Source organism: Myxine glutinosa, chromosome 6, assembly GCF_964187855.1.
Source record: "Myxine glutinosa chromosome 6, kmMyxGlut1.1, whole genome shotgun sequence".
Lineage (NCBI taxonomy): Eukaryota > Metazoa > Chordata > Myxini > Myxiniformes > Myxinidae > Myxine > Myxine glutinosa.
The window spans coordinates 176,643,004-176,659,546 of NC_136266.1; the positions used below are offsets into that span (position 1 = coordinate 176,643,004).

Below are 16,543 nucleotides of genomic sequence, written 5' to 3' on the forward strand. Positions count from 1 at the left end.
ACAAACTATAATTTTAAATAATTATTATAACTGTTTAACAATAAAGAAAGAAGAGTTTAGAAAGATTAATGGAATAAGAAGTTATAAACATCAATTATATTCAGAAGAGATAAATAAGAAAGCATTGGGGGCTTTTGATGATAAGAGGTTTATCTATCTATAATTCCAGTAATCTCTGTCTGTACGTTTGTCTGTGACCGCTGTTTCTCGACAACCACGGGTCCGATATACTTTTAACTTGCCAGGTATATTGCTGGGGACCCGAGGATGTGCCTTTTCAAGGTTTCATATTAATCGGACAATTACTTACCGAGCTATGTCCAAAAAACGATTCAACCAATCAGAGAGCAGCGAACGATCGCGTGTGCCGAACGTGGCGGGCACACTCTGCCTCGGATGGCACATTTGAGAGCGTATTCATTTATTTCACGTTTGCAAACTATGTTGGCGTTAAACTATGTTTTACAACTAATAAAAACGAATTTGCGATTCATTCGCTTTCCTGCGCGTTTGTGCACGCGATGGCGATTTCTTTACCAAACTCCGGAAGCCGTTCGCTTTGGACCAAACCATTGCATGTAAATAGAGGGGGGGGATTGTCACCACTCGCAAGCCGTTCGCTTTGGACCAAACCATTTCATGTAAATAGAGGGGGGGGATATAATTTTAGATATAGATATAGTACGGGCATGCCCTAGTTTAAAAAAAATGGAATTGATAGTCTCCCTTATGGTCATAAGTATATAAGTGATAAGATATAAGTGATAAGATATATAAGTGATAAGATATATAAGTGATAAGTATATAAGTGATAAGATGTATAAGTGATAAGATATATAAGTGATGAGATATATAAGTGATAAGATATAAGTGATAAAATGTAATGGGGTTAGGGATTTTAAGGGGCTACCGCCGCCTTTTTTCCCTAACAACCAAACTAAAGGTTATATACTTTAATTTTAAAATGGTACAGACAAGAACATTAGCTGTAGGATCATAGGTTCATAAAGCCAGAAGGATCATAGGTTCATTAGACCAGAAGGATCATAGGTTCATTAGACCAGAAGGATCATAGGTTCATAAGGTTAGAAGGATCATAGGTTCATAAGGCCAGAAGGATCATAGGTTCATAAGGGTAAATATTCGTAGGACCATTGTTTGAGTGGTCTAATGAAGGAGGATTAAGGATAGGTGGGAGGAAAAAAAAAGGTGTTAATGGGAAATGGTAATATCCAAAAAATTAATATGTAAGTCAATGGGGATTTGAGGGTGGAGAAATAGAGGTGTTTCGAAAAATGGGGATTTGAGGGAAATTAACATGTAAGTCAATGGGAAAATGGGGGTGGTCCAGCATCAACATTTATACACTACTTCTATCTCTATCCCTCATTATCCCTTTCCCTGTTACACCAAATAGTTCCCCCACTACTCCACAGTCAATTCAACCTTACTCTTCCATGAATCTCCCTCATGTAGAGAAAACAAGCGTTACGCCTAGGTCCCCCGTCGGTGAAGTGATGCGAGTTGACAAAGTGGAAGACGCAAGGCGCCCATCTTGGATTTTGACGTGGCGACCCAATTTTCAATAGTTTTCTTCCTTATGCATAGATACACCCACACACCAGATTAGAAGTTAGTAGTTCGTTTATTTTTCAAGATATTTCGCTCACAAGGTTCAGACATATATATGGCGGTGGCCATCTTGGATTTTGACGTGGCGACCCAATTTTCAACAGCATTCTTCCTTGTGCCGAGATACACCCACACACCAGATTAGAAGTTGGTACTTCGCTTATTTTTCAAGATATTCCGCTCACAACGTTCAGACATACATGGCGTCAGACATACATGGCGGCGGCCATCTTGGATTTTGACGTGGGTTGCACCTACACACCAAATTAGAATTCGGTCCTTCACTTACGCACGCACGCCCGCATGCACGGATGGACACACGGACGGAGGGGAAAACCATAGTCGCCCGTTCGCTCCGCGGTGCGACTGGGGACAAAAATGCTTGCAGTTGGCCATACACTAGCAGAATAAGATTTGATGGAACAAATACGATTTGAAAAGCAATCAATATAAACAGTACTAGCTGGCCTCATTAATATATCCATCCCCTGAAGATAATTGCATGTTGTTTAAAGCACATTTTCTATCAACCCCCCTATTTATTAATGCATCTCTATGAATATTTCCCTCCTGTTCTGGCTGCCACTGAGGAAGAAATATTTTGTTGGAAAAATCCTGTGTTTTAAAGCATTTGCCATTGATGCTTTGTGTGAAGGCAAGAGCAAACTACAGCTATGATTTATTGGTTTGAATGTGTCCGATCCCATTAGATGTTGGAGGCTAAGCAGAGTCGAATCCGGTTAGTATTTGGAAGGGAGACCGTCGGCCATTGAAGACCTGGAGTTGCTGAAGATATGGAAGGGAAGTCAAGGGATGGCAGCAAAGCTGAATTGGTGGTGTGTTTGCCTCCATGTTGTCTGGATGTACATTTGTTCCCTATTGAGGTCAAATGCAATTCCAAATAATTAAAGAAAAAAACTACAGTCCTGGTGCAATGTTTGTTTTTACGTTTACACTGCAGGTGCAAACGAAATTTTAATACTATCCTTTCATTATTTTTCTTACCTGCAACATGTCACAGGTCTACAGGAGCATTGTGTTGCTGTTGCTGTTGCTCTTGTTGTTGTTGTTGTTCGATTTTTAAAATGTGCACCCATTGGTCGAACAGCTGCCAGACCACACCCACATCTGCCGCTTGACTCCACCCACCATGGCACCCAGACAAAATGATATGACTGCCATCTTGGTTTTCTGGTGGACCTAACACATTAGGCCTGGAAGCCGCTGCTGATTATACGCTGCCCGGGTTTGTTTTATCAGACTTCCAATGGCTATTTTGGGGTCGAGTGTTATCCACGATGCTGGCAGATGGAGCACTCGTTGAACGTCCATCCGAGGAACTGCACACACAATGATGAATCAGGCTGCCTGTGAACCGTGAAACACCATAACAACAGTATATAATCGCTCGGCCGGGATTCAAAGCTAGGCTAGACAGTTTTGGGCAGGTCTGCGTACCTCTTGGCCATCCTGCCAGCCCCAGATTTGTCACAAGAAGAATAAAAGGCCGAGGCCTTTTTGAATTAAAAGTATTGTAGCGACCCATGGGTCCCCCAAGCGAGACCAGCAGCAGAATCTCCTTGCTCCAGCCGGTGACGTCACCGGCGGACAACCTCGGCGCCGGGGTGGCTAGTCATGTGACCACCAAACCGTGCCGCGCGTGCGGTTATAAACCTTTGCACCTGTCGGTCACGTGACCACCGAAACACGCCTCGCCTGAGAGGCGTGGCTTTCGGTTTCGGTTATGCTTTCTGGTTTTGGATATACTAGGGCATGCCCGTACTATATATATATCTAAAATTATATCCCCCCCCCCCCCCTCTATTTACATGAAATGGTTTGGTCCATTCGCAAAGCCAAAGCGAACGGCTTGCGAGTACGGTGGCAATCCCCCCCCCCCCCCCCTCTATTTACATGAAATGGTTTGGTCCATTCGCAAAGCCAAAGCGAACGGCTTGCGAGTACGGAGACAATCCCCCCCCTCTATTTACATGAAATGGTTTGGTCCAAAGCGAACGGCTTGCGAGTACGGTGACAATCCCCCCCCTCTATTTACATGAAATGGTTTGGTCCAAAGCGAACGGCTTGCGGAGTTTGGTAAAGAAATCGCCATAGCTCGGTAACTACTTCTCCGATTAATATGAAACCTTGAAAAGGCACATCCTCGGGTCCCCAGCAATATAACTGGCAAGTTTAAAGTATATCGGACCCGTGGTTGTCGAGAAACAGCGGTCACAGACACACAGACAAACACACACACACACAGAGATTACTGGAATTATAGATAGATATGCAGCCTGATAAACGGGCTTTTCAGGGTTCCCGAGTTGGTTTTTACAATAAACATCTTCTCGGACGAGTTTATGTCTTGCCCGTCACTTCGTCCGTCTCAAGCAAGAGCCCGGCTCTTCATTGGTGACCCCGAATTTACGACGCGCGATGGACACCGCAGTGTCCCTCAAACTGCCCACCTTCTGGGAAGCACATGCCGCCGTCTGGTTCGTGCAGGCGGACTCCCAGTTCGCCCTGCGTGGCATAATGGAGGACGCCACTCGATACCATTATGTGGTCGCTGCGCTTGGCTCCGCGACCGCCGCCCGCTGCCTGAGCTTCCTCCAGAACCCGCCCGCTGATGGCAAGTACGACGCCATCAAGGCACTTCTGCTGGGCGCTTTCGCCCTCTCCCCGGCTGAGCGCGCACGACGCCTGCTCGACCTTCCTGAGCTCGGCGATACGCGCCCGTCCGAATGCATGGATTACATGCTCGCGTTGCTCGGCGAGCACCCCTCGGATTTCCTGTTTCAGGAGCTCTTTCTTCGCCAGCTCCAGGCCCAGGTACGGGTCGCCCTGGCAGGTACAACCATTGTGAACCCCCGCGACCTCGCCAAGGAGGCCGACAAGATCGCTTCGGCAAGCCAGCTCGTCGGGGTGGCGGCCGGGAGCCTTCCCGCCCATCCGCCCAACGCTCGCGACGCAGTTTCCTTCCCGGAGGCCGCTGGGCCGGCGCGACTGGCAGCGGTGACGCCACGTCGCCCGGGCCCGACGCCCCCGCCAGACCGGACCCGGCCCCCGCCGGACCCGGCCTGGTGTTATTTCCATGCCAGGTTCGGGCGGCAGGCCCGATCATGTCGGCCCCCGTGCACGTTCGGGAAACGGGCAAGCCGGCGTTCCCTACCAGCAATGAACGCCGGCTGTTCCGGAAACCTGCTGTTCATCGCGGACCGAGCGTCGGGACGGCGCTTCCTCTGCGACACCGGCACTCAGCTGAGCGTCATTCCCGCTTCGGCGGAGGACAGGCGGGCCGCCGTTTGCGTCCCCCCCTTGGTCGCGGCCAACGGCTCCGCCATCCGCACCTTCGGCCCACGCACCGTCGCCCTCCGCTTCGGCAGCCAGCTCTTTCACTGGGAGTTCGTGACGGCGGACGTCCCCATGACTTTGCTCGGGGCCGATTTCCTGTGTGCCCACGGGCTGCTGGTCGACGTGAAACGCCGGCATCTCGTCAACGCCGAAACTTTCAGCTCCCTGGCATGCGCCTTGAGCCGTGCCGCGCCCACCAAGTTTTCCTGCGCCCTCCCATTGGCGGACGACTTCGCACGCCTCCTTGCGGAGTTCCCGGCCGTCACACGACCGACGTTTTCGGCCATCGTGGTGCGCCACGGCATCGAGCATCACATCCCCACTACGGGCCCGCCGGTGTATGCCCGGGCTCGCCGTCTCGACCCCGCCAAGGCCAAGTTCGCGGCGCTGGAGCGCCTCGGCATCGTGCGGCGCTCCGACAGCGCCTGTGCCTCGCCGCTGCACATCGTCCCGAAGCCGGGGGTTGGATGGCGGCCATGCGGCGACTACCGCCGCCTCAACGACGCCACTACCCCCGACAAGTACCCCGTCCCGCACATCCAGGATTTTTCCACCCGATTGGCGGGGCGGACCATTTTTTCAAAAGTGGACCTGATTCGGGGGTACCACCAGGTGCCCGTCCGCCCGGCCGACATCCCGAAGACGGCCGTGATTACACCTTTCGGCCTCTTTGAATTCCTCCGGATGCCCTTCGGCCTCAAAAACGCGGCGCAGGCATTCCAGCGCCTGATGGACGGCGTGCTGCGCGACTTGCCGTTCCTATATACCTACCTGGACGACATTCTCGTCACCAGCACGTCCAGAGCCGAGCACCTCCTCCACCTCCGGACGCTGTTCGGCCACCTCAGCGAGCACGGATTGATCGTCAACCCGGCCAAAAGTCACTTCGGTGCGGCGACGATCGACTTTTTGGGCCACCGCATCACCCGGACCGGCGCCGTGCCGCTGCCGGCCAAAGTCGAAGCCATCGCCGCTTTCCCGCGCCCCCGCTCCGTCAAGGCGCGGCAGGAGTTCCTCGGGATGGTGAACTTTTATCACCGCTTCGTGCCCCGAGCTGCGCAACTCATGCGGCCCTTGTACGCCGCCCTCCGCGGCCAGCCGGCGAAGCGCGACGTCGTCTGGTCCACGGACATGGACGCTGCTTTCACCGGCGTGAAACGGGCCCTCGCCAACGCCATGCTGCTGGCCCACCCGGTACCCCAGGCTCCCATCGCCCTCACCACGGACGCCTCCGACTACGCCGTGGGCGCGGTCCATGAACAATGGGTAAACGGGGCCTGGCAGCCGCTCGCATTCTTCAGCCGGCAACTCCTGCCCAACGAGTTAAAGTACAGCACCTTCGACCGCGAGCTCCTCGGGCTGTACCTGGCCGTCCGCCATTTTCGCCACCTCCTGGAGGGCCGCCCGTTCACGGCTTTTGTCGACCACAAGCCGTTGGTTTTCGCCATGGCCAAGGTCACGGAGCCGTGGTCGGCCCGCCAGCAGCGCCACCTCTCCGCCATGTCGGAGTACACCACGGACATCCGGCACGTCGCCGGGAAGGACAACGCCGTGGCCGACTGCCTTTCTCAAGGCGGCGCCAACGCCGTCCACCTAGGCGTCGACTTCACCCTCATGGCAGCGGACCAGGCCACCGACGGCACGGTGCAGGCGCTCCAGGTGGCGGACACGGGCCTCCGCTTGGCTGACGTCCCCTTCGCGGACACAGTCCTGCTGTGCGACATCTCCCAAGGCCGACCTCGCCCCGTTGTGCCGGTCACCTGGAGGCGTCGCATTTTTGCTTCGCTCCACGGCCTCTCTCACCCGGGCCGGAAGGCGTCCCAGCTGCTGGTGGTGGCGCGTTTCGTCTGGCATGGGCTGCGACGGGACGTCCGCGACTGGGCCAACGCCTGCACACCCTGCCAGCGGGCCAAGGTCCACTGGCATACCCAGGCTCCGCTGGCTCCCTTCACCGTGCCCGAGCGACGGTTTAACCACGTCCACGTGGACCTGGTGGGTCCCCTTCCCCCATCGCAGGGGTTCACCCACCTGCTTACCATGGTGGACAGGACCACCAGGTGGCCGGAGGCCGTGCCCCTCACCTCCATCACCACCGCTGACGTGGCCCAGGCGTTCATCGCCACCTGGGTCGCGCGTTTCTGCGCACCGGCGGACATCTCGTCGGACCGCGGCCCACAGTTCACGTCCGAACTATGGGGCGTGATCGCCCGCACGTTGGGCGTTACCCTACACCGCACCACGGCTTACCACCCCCAGGCCAACTGGTTGTGCGAGCGGTTACACCGCTCCATGAAGGCCGCACTCATGGCCGGCCTCCAGGACGATGGCTGGGCCGACCGGCTCCCGTGGGTCCTTTTGGGCCTACGCACTGCCCCCAAGGAGGACCTCCAGGCATCCACCACCGAGCTGGTGTACGGCCAGGCCCTCCGCGTACCGGGCGAGTTCATGCCCGACGCCACCAGTCCCTGGTCCGCCGCGCGCCAGCGCACGGACTTCCAGGAGGCCGCCCGACGTTTCGCCCCGGTGCCCACGTCCCACCATGGCGACCCCCAATCCTACGTCCCCCCAGCACTCCGCTCAGCGGAGTACGTCTTCGTGCGCCACGACGTGCACCGGGGGCCGCTCCGACCACCATACGACAGACCCTTCCGGGTCCTACGACGGGACAACAAGTCCTTCATCGTCAGCATCGGCGGCCGGGCGGACCGGATTTCGCTGGACCGCCTCAAACCGGCCCACATGGACGTCGGCCAGCCGCCACGGCTGGCTCTCCCACCGCGGCGTGGCCGCCCCCCGTCCACTGCACCCCCCGTCCGACCACCCGCCACCACACCGGACCCCCCCCCCCCCCTGCGACTGGCCAGGGGTCGTTTCGGGCGGGTCATCCGGACCCCCCTCAGGTTGACCTTCCTGGATCAAGTCCATTCTGGGGGGGCGTGTGTAGCGACCCATGGGTCCCCCAAGCGAGACCAGCAGCAGAATCTCCTTGCTCCAGCCGGTGACGTCACCGGCGGACAACCTCGGTGCCGGGGTGGCTGGTCAGGTGACCACCAAAGCGTGCCGCGCGTGCGGTTATAAACCTTTGCACCTGTCGGTCAAGTGACCACCGAAACACGCCTCGCCTGAGAGGCGTGGCTTTCGGTTTCGGTTATGCTTTCTGGTTTTGGATATATATGCAGCCCGATAAACGGGCTTTTCAGAGTTCCCGAGTTGGTTTTTACAATAAACATCTTCTCGGACGAGTTTGTGTCTTGCCCGTCACTTCGTCCGTCTCAAGCAAGAGCCCGGCTCTTCAGTATTATAATTGGTGGGTGGTCTACATAGTTCCATATTGGAATTGACGGTTATTTGAGTGGATGTATTTGTATTGTGAATGTGAAAGATTCCACAGTATCTCTTGAAAACATTTGGTGATCACTTCACTTGATGGTACCCGAGCTAGATTCCCTGTTTAAAAGTTGAGATATTCAAGTTATTTATAAAGAAATGTGAATGTCAAGTTACATTAAGTTAATGGTAAGAATGGGTTTATCAAGTGGGAAAGAACTGCTTTGATAGATCAAGTTAATGCGGTGTGGATATCATAAGCATATCATAAGCAAGCTCGGTCAAAATGGCCTCTTCCTGTGTCTAAGTGATGTTGTACAATAGTTTGTGACTTGATTTCAGAGAACACTCACCTCACAGGTGTGATATACTGTGGGACATACACTGGAGTCCGATGAAGGTGATGTCTCTCAATGGTGTGAGAGGTTTCTAAAAAACAATAACACATCGTTGAACAGGAATAAATAAATAAAAACAGGAATGCAGTTGAACAGGAATGCAGCTGCTAAATGCAGTTAATCAGGAAAACAACAACAACAACAACAACAGGCATTTTGAGGCCATTTTCCCTGCTAGAGCGGGGGTCAGCCTTGCGGTCCCCACGACAATCTTCTCCATTTTGCCCTATTTTCTGCATCTCTCCTTGTTAACCCCCTTGCCCGCATTTCTTCTTCCACCATCTTTAGCCAAGTCTTTCTCGGTCTTCCCCGTCCTCTACTTCCTTCTACATTCATTTCCATCACTCTTCTCAGCCAGTCACTTTCATCCTTCCTCAACACATGACCAAACCATCTCAACCTGTTTCTCTTCACAGCATCAATCACAGGCTCTATTCCCATCATCTTTCGCAATTTATCATTTGTCTTCCTCTCTCTCAACGATACTCCGCACATCCACCGAACCATTCGCATTTCCACTCTTTCCAGCCTTCGTTGCTGCTCCACGTTCATTACCCATGTCTCATCGACAAGGAAACAGGACAACAACTCTTATTTACACTTATTAAAACTAAAACAGCACTCGGTAGAGCCACACACCTCCGCCAGTCTGAACAGTTCATGTTTTGTATCCCATTGATAGGCCGGATCTGGATCCAGATCTGAACCAAAATCTAATCGGCCTGTTTTTTTCACCTCTCCAACTCATCCACCAAGTTGTCAAAAGTCATCAACAACTTTTTGAGATATCGTGCTATGTATCGTTTCTGGCCCTATCACTCAATGGTGAAGAAATACTTTTAAATTGTACTATCCGGATTGGTTTCTTCACCAAAACCTAAACATTTTGTCCTTGTCACACTCCCAACCTGTCCACCAAATTTCGTCCCAATACATCCATAACTTTTTGAGTTTTTTGTATACATAGTCAAGGCTCGTGGAAGAGTTAGTGCAAGTACACTGAGCATATCAGCACATAACAGGACAAAAAAAAACAGCAGAGAGAGTGGGGAAACACCAACAGCAGGGCCGCAGGCCAAAATAGAGGGAGACAGACAAACAACGGGTGTGGGGAGGAATGTGGCACAGGAGAGGATGCATGGGGTGGACAAGATGGATACAGAAGGAAACTCTCAGGAAGGGAAAACGAGGAATTGTGGTTGGAGTAGGGGATGAATAGTGGTTAACGAGGGTAGAAAAGATCATAGTTTTGGATTTCCATCCAAAGATTCGTCCAAATGCATCCATAACTTTTTGAGATATCCTATCCTGCTATGTATCGTTTTTAGCTCTATCTTGCAATGGTGAAGAATCACTTAAAAAATTAAATAATTCTCATATCCGAATCCATATTCAGATCTTCACCAAAATCTAATCATTTCGTCCTTGTGACATACCCTACATCTGACAAGTTTCGTTCAAATCCGTCCACAACTTTTTGAGATATTTTGTTCACAAACAAACAAACAATGGACAAACAGACAGGCGTGAAAACATTACCTCCGTCCACCATTAGTGGGGGAGGAAAAAAAAAACTGACGATATTATGCAACCTTGAACTTTTTACCTCAAAACAATCAGCTTCCAGCATTTCCTTGGTGAACCAATTCAGTGACCCATTATACAAAGTGTTCAAATTTCAAATCAATTGGACAGCAATTGATGATTTATGTATCCTTGACCTTTGACCTCTTGATTTCAAAAAAACAATGAGCTTCTAGCTTTGATTGGTGAACCAATTCAATGATCCGATTTGCAAATTGTTACATTTTTCAGTCAATCGGATGAAAATAGACAATTCTATGCAACCTTGACCTTTGACCTTTTGATCTAAAAAAAAATAATAGGCTTTTGGTTTTGAGTGGTGAAATAATTCAGTAACCCAGTATGCAAAATTCTTAAAATTTCAGGTCAACTGGATGAAAATTGACGATTTTATGTGGCGTTGACCTTTGACTTTTTGTTGCTTTGGACCATTTTGTGGTATTAAATGACACTTGTCATTCTTTTGCTTTGCTTTTCCACTCCATTTGCTTTTTCCAAGGTTAGAGCTGCTAAATGACACCCAACATGGACAGACTTTAGTGACGTTTCGACAATTGTGCATGGGTTGCTCCGTGTCTGACACCCATGAGCAATCTGGTCTTGTACAGTTACTCGTTAACCTCACCAGAGGAAGAGCGTATTACATTTGGGTCCGTTTGCAAGTTTGTTTGTCAACACGGAATGTGCTAATTGTGTAGACCACAAACACCACCTTATGGTGCACGTTACCTTTTTTTCAACCAAGTACCTCCAAAAAAGGATGTACAATTAGAATGTGAGTACATCTATAAAGTATGTACAATTAGAATGTGCGTACATCTATAAAGTATGTACAATATTAGATGGTGAGTATGTCTATAAAGTATGTACAATTTATTAGAATGTGAGTACGTCTATTGAGTATGGACAATATTAGATGGTGAGCATGTCTATAAAGTATGTACAATTTGAATCTGAGTGCGTCTATAAAATACATGCTATAAAACCACACAAAACAAGTCCTGGCGAGGTTCTGAAATCTTAGATTACCCATTCTAGTTACCCTTCGCTCACAAAGCGAAAAGCGGGGTTAAGCATTCAGGTACGTGTCTGCATTTTAAAATTTTCTCGGTAACAGTTGGTCCGATGGACATGAAATTTTCACCATGGGAGCACCTCCTCCTGTACAATATTTTAATGATTATTATGACGTCATAGGTCACGTGGTACAGGCGCCATCTTGGAAAAACTTCAAACCTCTATATCTCTGAAACCACTCCATGGAAAAAATTGAGACCTGGCTCATTGTCAAGTACTCATCATGGCGAATAAGATATGTTAATGATGATCTCATCGGTGCCTTCGTTATGACGTCATAATTCGACAAGTACAACACTTATCCGATTATTATTTCAAAAATTTCAGCAACTAATGGTGTGATGGACATGAAATTTTCACCATAGGAGCGCCTCCTTTAGAATAGTTTCATGATGATCATGACGTCATAGGTCATGTGGTACAGGCGCCATCTTGGAAAAACCGAAAAATGTTGCACCTCTATATCTCCAAAACTGCTGCATGGTCAAAATTGAAACATGGCTCATTGTAAAGAACCATTTGGGGAATAGGTGTTCGTTAACGATGACGTCATTCGTGCCATAATTATGACGTCATAATTCGACAGGGACAACGCATAGTGTGATCAGTTTGAAATGTATTGAGCGTGATCTATGCAACAATAATATTAGAGAATATAAATTTATGATGGCATCGCTCACGTGGTCTGGCAGCCATCTTGGATCAAAGGAAAAAAATGTTCAAAAATAGAAGAGTTGTCTCGCAACAAGTTTACTGCACAGGGTAAACGTATTCTATGAATAGCATCTCGTTTACATTATGCATTTGTTCCCATGTATAAGCATTTCAGTGAGTTTTATTCCGGCTGACGACCAAAAAAAAGATCACATCTCCAAATGGGCCGCCATGTTAAACTGTGTGCAGCACTGTAAGCAAGAGTTTCCAAATCGATATCATATACATGACAGATTCTTGAAAATCTGATTATATTCTCGTTAGATACAAGAGGTTTCCGCCCAGACAAATTCACTCCATTACCTGTGTACTGAGGAATCAGGATCACCTCCAAGTCACTTCCCCTATTTTTGCTTGTACAGTCACTTTCAGGACACGATCTGGCCACACAGCATGTAGAATATAAAGAGATGAAAAATGAGAGGGACGAGAAATGCAATGGCATGGTGAGTATCACGTGACACAAAGTTTTTTAATTGAATCCAAAGACACTGAAATATTCCATTAAAAAGATGGATTACACGACAACGCAGCACTTACAAAAACGAACTTTAAATACATCTAAAGCACACCATGAGTCTTGTTTTGAGGGTTATTTAAAGTAGACTCAATACATTGATTTAGGGCCATCAACACTTGTTGCATTAGGTGGGGAAAGGTACTTGTAACTGAGCAGATTTTCAAATATTTGGAGATAGTTCGGATTATACCGCAGTTATTTGTACATATTGTCAAGAGACGATTGAATAATTTTCCCAAGACAAATTCTGAGATTTTTGTAGATCCAATATGCAATTATCCCACAAAACAATGTCCCATTAAATCAGAGTTTTAAATATTTCAATATCCCGTGAACCTCCATGGGATAATTATGTGATTTTGTTTGGTTGTGATGTGACTTTAATGCACCTGTCTTATATTCTTATTTTAGATTTTGAGATTCCTGAAGGACCTATATATCATATGGGCTGACAGGGTAGCTTAGTGATTTGCAATCTCACCTTCGAGCTGTTTGACCAGGGTTCAAATATCAATACAGTTATAAACTGTCATCCTGTTTGTTTTGCATGCAGGGTGTGTGTGTGTGTGTGTGTGTGTGTGTGTGTGTGTGTGTGTGTGTGTGTGTGTGAGAGAGAGAGAGAGAGAGAGAGAGACAGACAGACAGAGAGAGAGAGAGAGAGACAGACAGAGAGAGAGAGAGAGAGATATCGAGAGAGAGAGAGAGATATCGAGAGAGAGAGAGAGAGAGAGAGAGAGAGAGAGAGAGAGAGAGAGAGAGAGAGAGAGAGAGAGAGACAGACAGAGAGAGAGAGAGAGAGAGAGAGAGAGAGATATCGAGAGAGAGATATCGAGAGAGAGAGAGAGAGATATCGAGAGAGAGAGAGAGACCACAAAGCTACTCGTGTTCTCCCAGAGAGGGGTACATTCTTATTTTGTCGAGAGAGATCACGGATTCCAATCTTAGTTACAAGATGAAAAGGGGGGGTATGTTCAATCTCCGGCTGAAGAGAAGACGAAAGGAGCACTTTGATTTCAGGGAAACCTAACCGAAAGTCCTCAATGTTACCAACACCTTCCCAGCCGATGTTTAGCTGTCTAAATTTTCTTATGACTATACGTACAACTTGGTCTACAAGTCGGACAGACCGAGATCCAACTGAGGTTGCCACCAAACCAGCAGGTTTCCACTTAACTCCAGATGAATCTCTCAGATCACATACTTTGTTAATCCCTCCTTGGATAAATTTTTTAATCAGGGCATGGCTATGAGGGATACCAGGAAAAAAGTTATTGAAGAAAAGGGGTTCTTGAAGGAACATTCGACAATTATAGCCCTCAAGGAAGCGGTGGACGTCAAACCTTTTCCAAGTGTCCAATAAACTCTGATAGAATCTCGGAAGAGAGACAAAGTTTATATGCTCGAGGTCTATCAAAAGAAGCTGCCGATCATATCTCAGTCTACCAGCCTGTTGTAACAGAAAAAATGCAAAGGGCCGCCAGGGCAGCTGTTCAGCGAACAGTAGTCTCTGCAGAGACTGCAGCCGAAAGGCCACAACCCGACCAGAGATATCAACAATGCCCTGGCCACCTTCCTTCCGGGGGTAGTACAATATCTCAGGCCTCAGCCAATGGTAGCCACTCCAAAAGAAGTTTACTAGCATTCGCTGAGTAGCCATAATTAGTTGGTTTGATGGCTGTAAAGCAATAATTCTGTGCCATAATTTTGTTGCAACCAGATTGTTTATGACAAGGGTACGGCCTCGATAGGAGATGGACCTCAGCAGTCCTTCCCATGCTTTCAATCTGTGCATAATTTGCTCCAACACTCCTTCCCAATTTTTCATTTCTGTTTCACGATTACCGATATGCACTCCAAGATATTTAACCCCGTCCGTTCTCCAGACCAGGTTGTGTGGGAGTGAGGGTGGTGATACACAAGAGAGATTGCCTTTGCCACACCATAATGCTGTACTTTTATTCCAATTGATCCCACCGGAAGAGGCTGCAGAGAAATCTCGCATACAACGTTGTAAAGCAGAGACATCATTGGAGCTTCTAATCAAAACACAGACATCATCAGCATAAGCCGTCTGCACAAATTCTGCTCCTTCTATACTTCTCATTCCCTGAGGTATTTGCTGTCTAATAGACCGAAGGAGTGGTTCAAGGGCGACTATATATAGAAGCCCAGAGAGGGGGCAACCTTGGCGAATACCCCGTTGGAAAGGAAAGGGAGAGCATAACCTATTGTTGATCTTCATCATACATTGAGTATTAGTATACAGGAGTTTCACATAAGAGGTGAAAGTTTCACCAAACCCCATTCCTTTCAGGACAGAAAAAAGGTACTTGTGGTCAACACGATCGAAGGCCTTAGTTTGATCAAGAAACAGCAACCCAAAATCGTCACGCAGGAACTTATTGCATGAAATAATATCTCTTACCAAAAAAATATTATCATAAATAGATTTTCCAGGCACACAGTAGGTCTGGTCCGGGTGTATAACTGAACTGATCACAGTCTTCATACGATTAGCAAGTACTTTAGAGAAAATCTTGTAATCAACACACAATAAGGAGACAGGTCGCCAGTTATCAACCAGTTGAAGATTCCCAGCTTTTGGTAGCAAACAAACGACTGCTCGTCTACAAGACATTGGAAGTTCTCCGACACGTATGCTTTCATCGAGTACATCGAGTAAGTCAGGTCCCACAAGGGCCCAGAAGGTCTTGTAGAATTCTGTGGGCAGGCCATCTATTCCAGAAGCTTTCCCATCTTTCAGGCTCCGCACAGCTGCTTCAAGTTCATCAGCCGAAATTGGGGAATCGAGCATGCATCGCTCATCCTCCTCGACACTCGGAAGCCCAGCAGTTAACTCTCGTATCACCTCATTGTCCACGTTCTGAGGAGAATACAAGTTAGAATAGAACCCTTTCAGAGTACACCTGATCGCCTGCTGAGAGGTCACCAGCGACCCATTGGGAGTGAGTAAAGTATGAATTTGTTGTGACCTTTTGAGGGAAGACTCTAACTTAAAGAACTCTTTGTTTGGCATGTCCAGAGTTAAATAGCTCATTCGCATTCGGACCAAGGCACCCATCGCCCGTTGCCGTACCGCTTCCTCCAGCACTGCTTTCTTTGCCCATATTAGTTGGTCACGTGCACCTCTCCCAACCTCGTCAACATTCTGTTCTAACGATATAATTTCAGATTTTAACTGATCTATTGATATTGATTGGATTTTGGTGGTGTATGCACTGTATTGTTGACAGAAATTCTTAATTTGGGATTTTGCAATGTCCCACCACAGCCGGAGACTATCATACTCAGGTCTGGAGGAGCGAATTTTCTCCCACACGACGTGAAAGGCCTCATTAAATTCCTTGTCATGTAAGAGACGAGTATTCAAAGACCAGTAAGCACTACCACCGGGTGGAAAGGGTAACTTAAAGGACATTGAGATTAAACTGTGGTCTGTGAATCCAGTTGGTAAAATTTTGGAGACAGACACCACATTCAACATTGGCTTGTTCACATAGAATCTGTCCAGCCTTGCCATTGACATAATACCATCATTGCATCTACACCATGTATAACAGCGTGAGAGTGGGTGTTGTGATCTCCACACATCCTTAAACCGAAAGATGTTGATGGTGTCCTCTAGAGCTTTCGTAGAGGCAACATGAGGCTCATGACCATTCCTATCAATTGACGGACAAGTTGTGCAATTAAAATCTCCCGCGATACAGATAAAGGCTGTTGGGTCCAGAGTTTTTACAAAATCCCGCAGAGTGGAAAAGAAAATTTTCCTCTCCATTGGGTCACACGGTGCATAAACATTCACTACGATAATCTTTTGGGTATTATAAAGAAAATCTACGGAGATCAAATGCCCTTTATAGATTTCTTTAAATGAAACCTGTTGAGCACAAATCTTGTGACTTAGGCAAAT

General features: G+C 48.2%; 1 protein-coding gene across 2 annotated transcripts in view; it reads right to left on the reverse strand.

Moving 5' to 3' along the window:
- The window catches only part of LOC137428974 (uncharacterized), a 151,922-nt gene that overhangs the window by 108,714 nt on the left and 26,665 nt on the right, over positions 1-16,543 (reverse strand). For both annotated transcript variants that reach the window (XM_068118910.2, XM_068118911.2), the window contains exons 2-3: positions 12,393-12,469; positions 8,670-8,745 (exon numbers count right to left, since the gene is read on the reverse strand). The gene's annotated coding sequence lies outside the window, so the exon portion shown is untranslated. The remainder of the gene's footprint in view (positions 1-8,669; positions 8,746-12,392; positions 12,470-16,543) is intronic.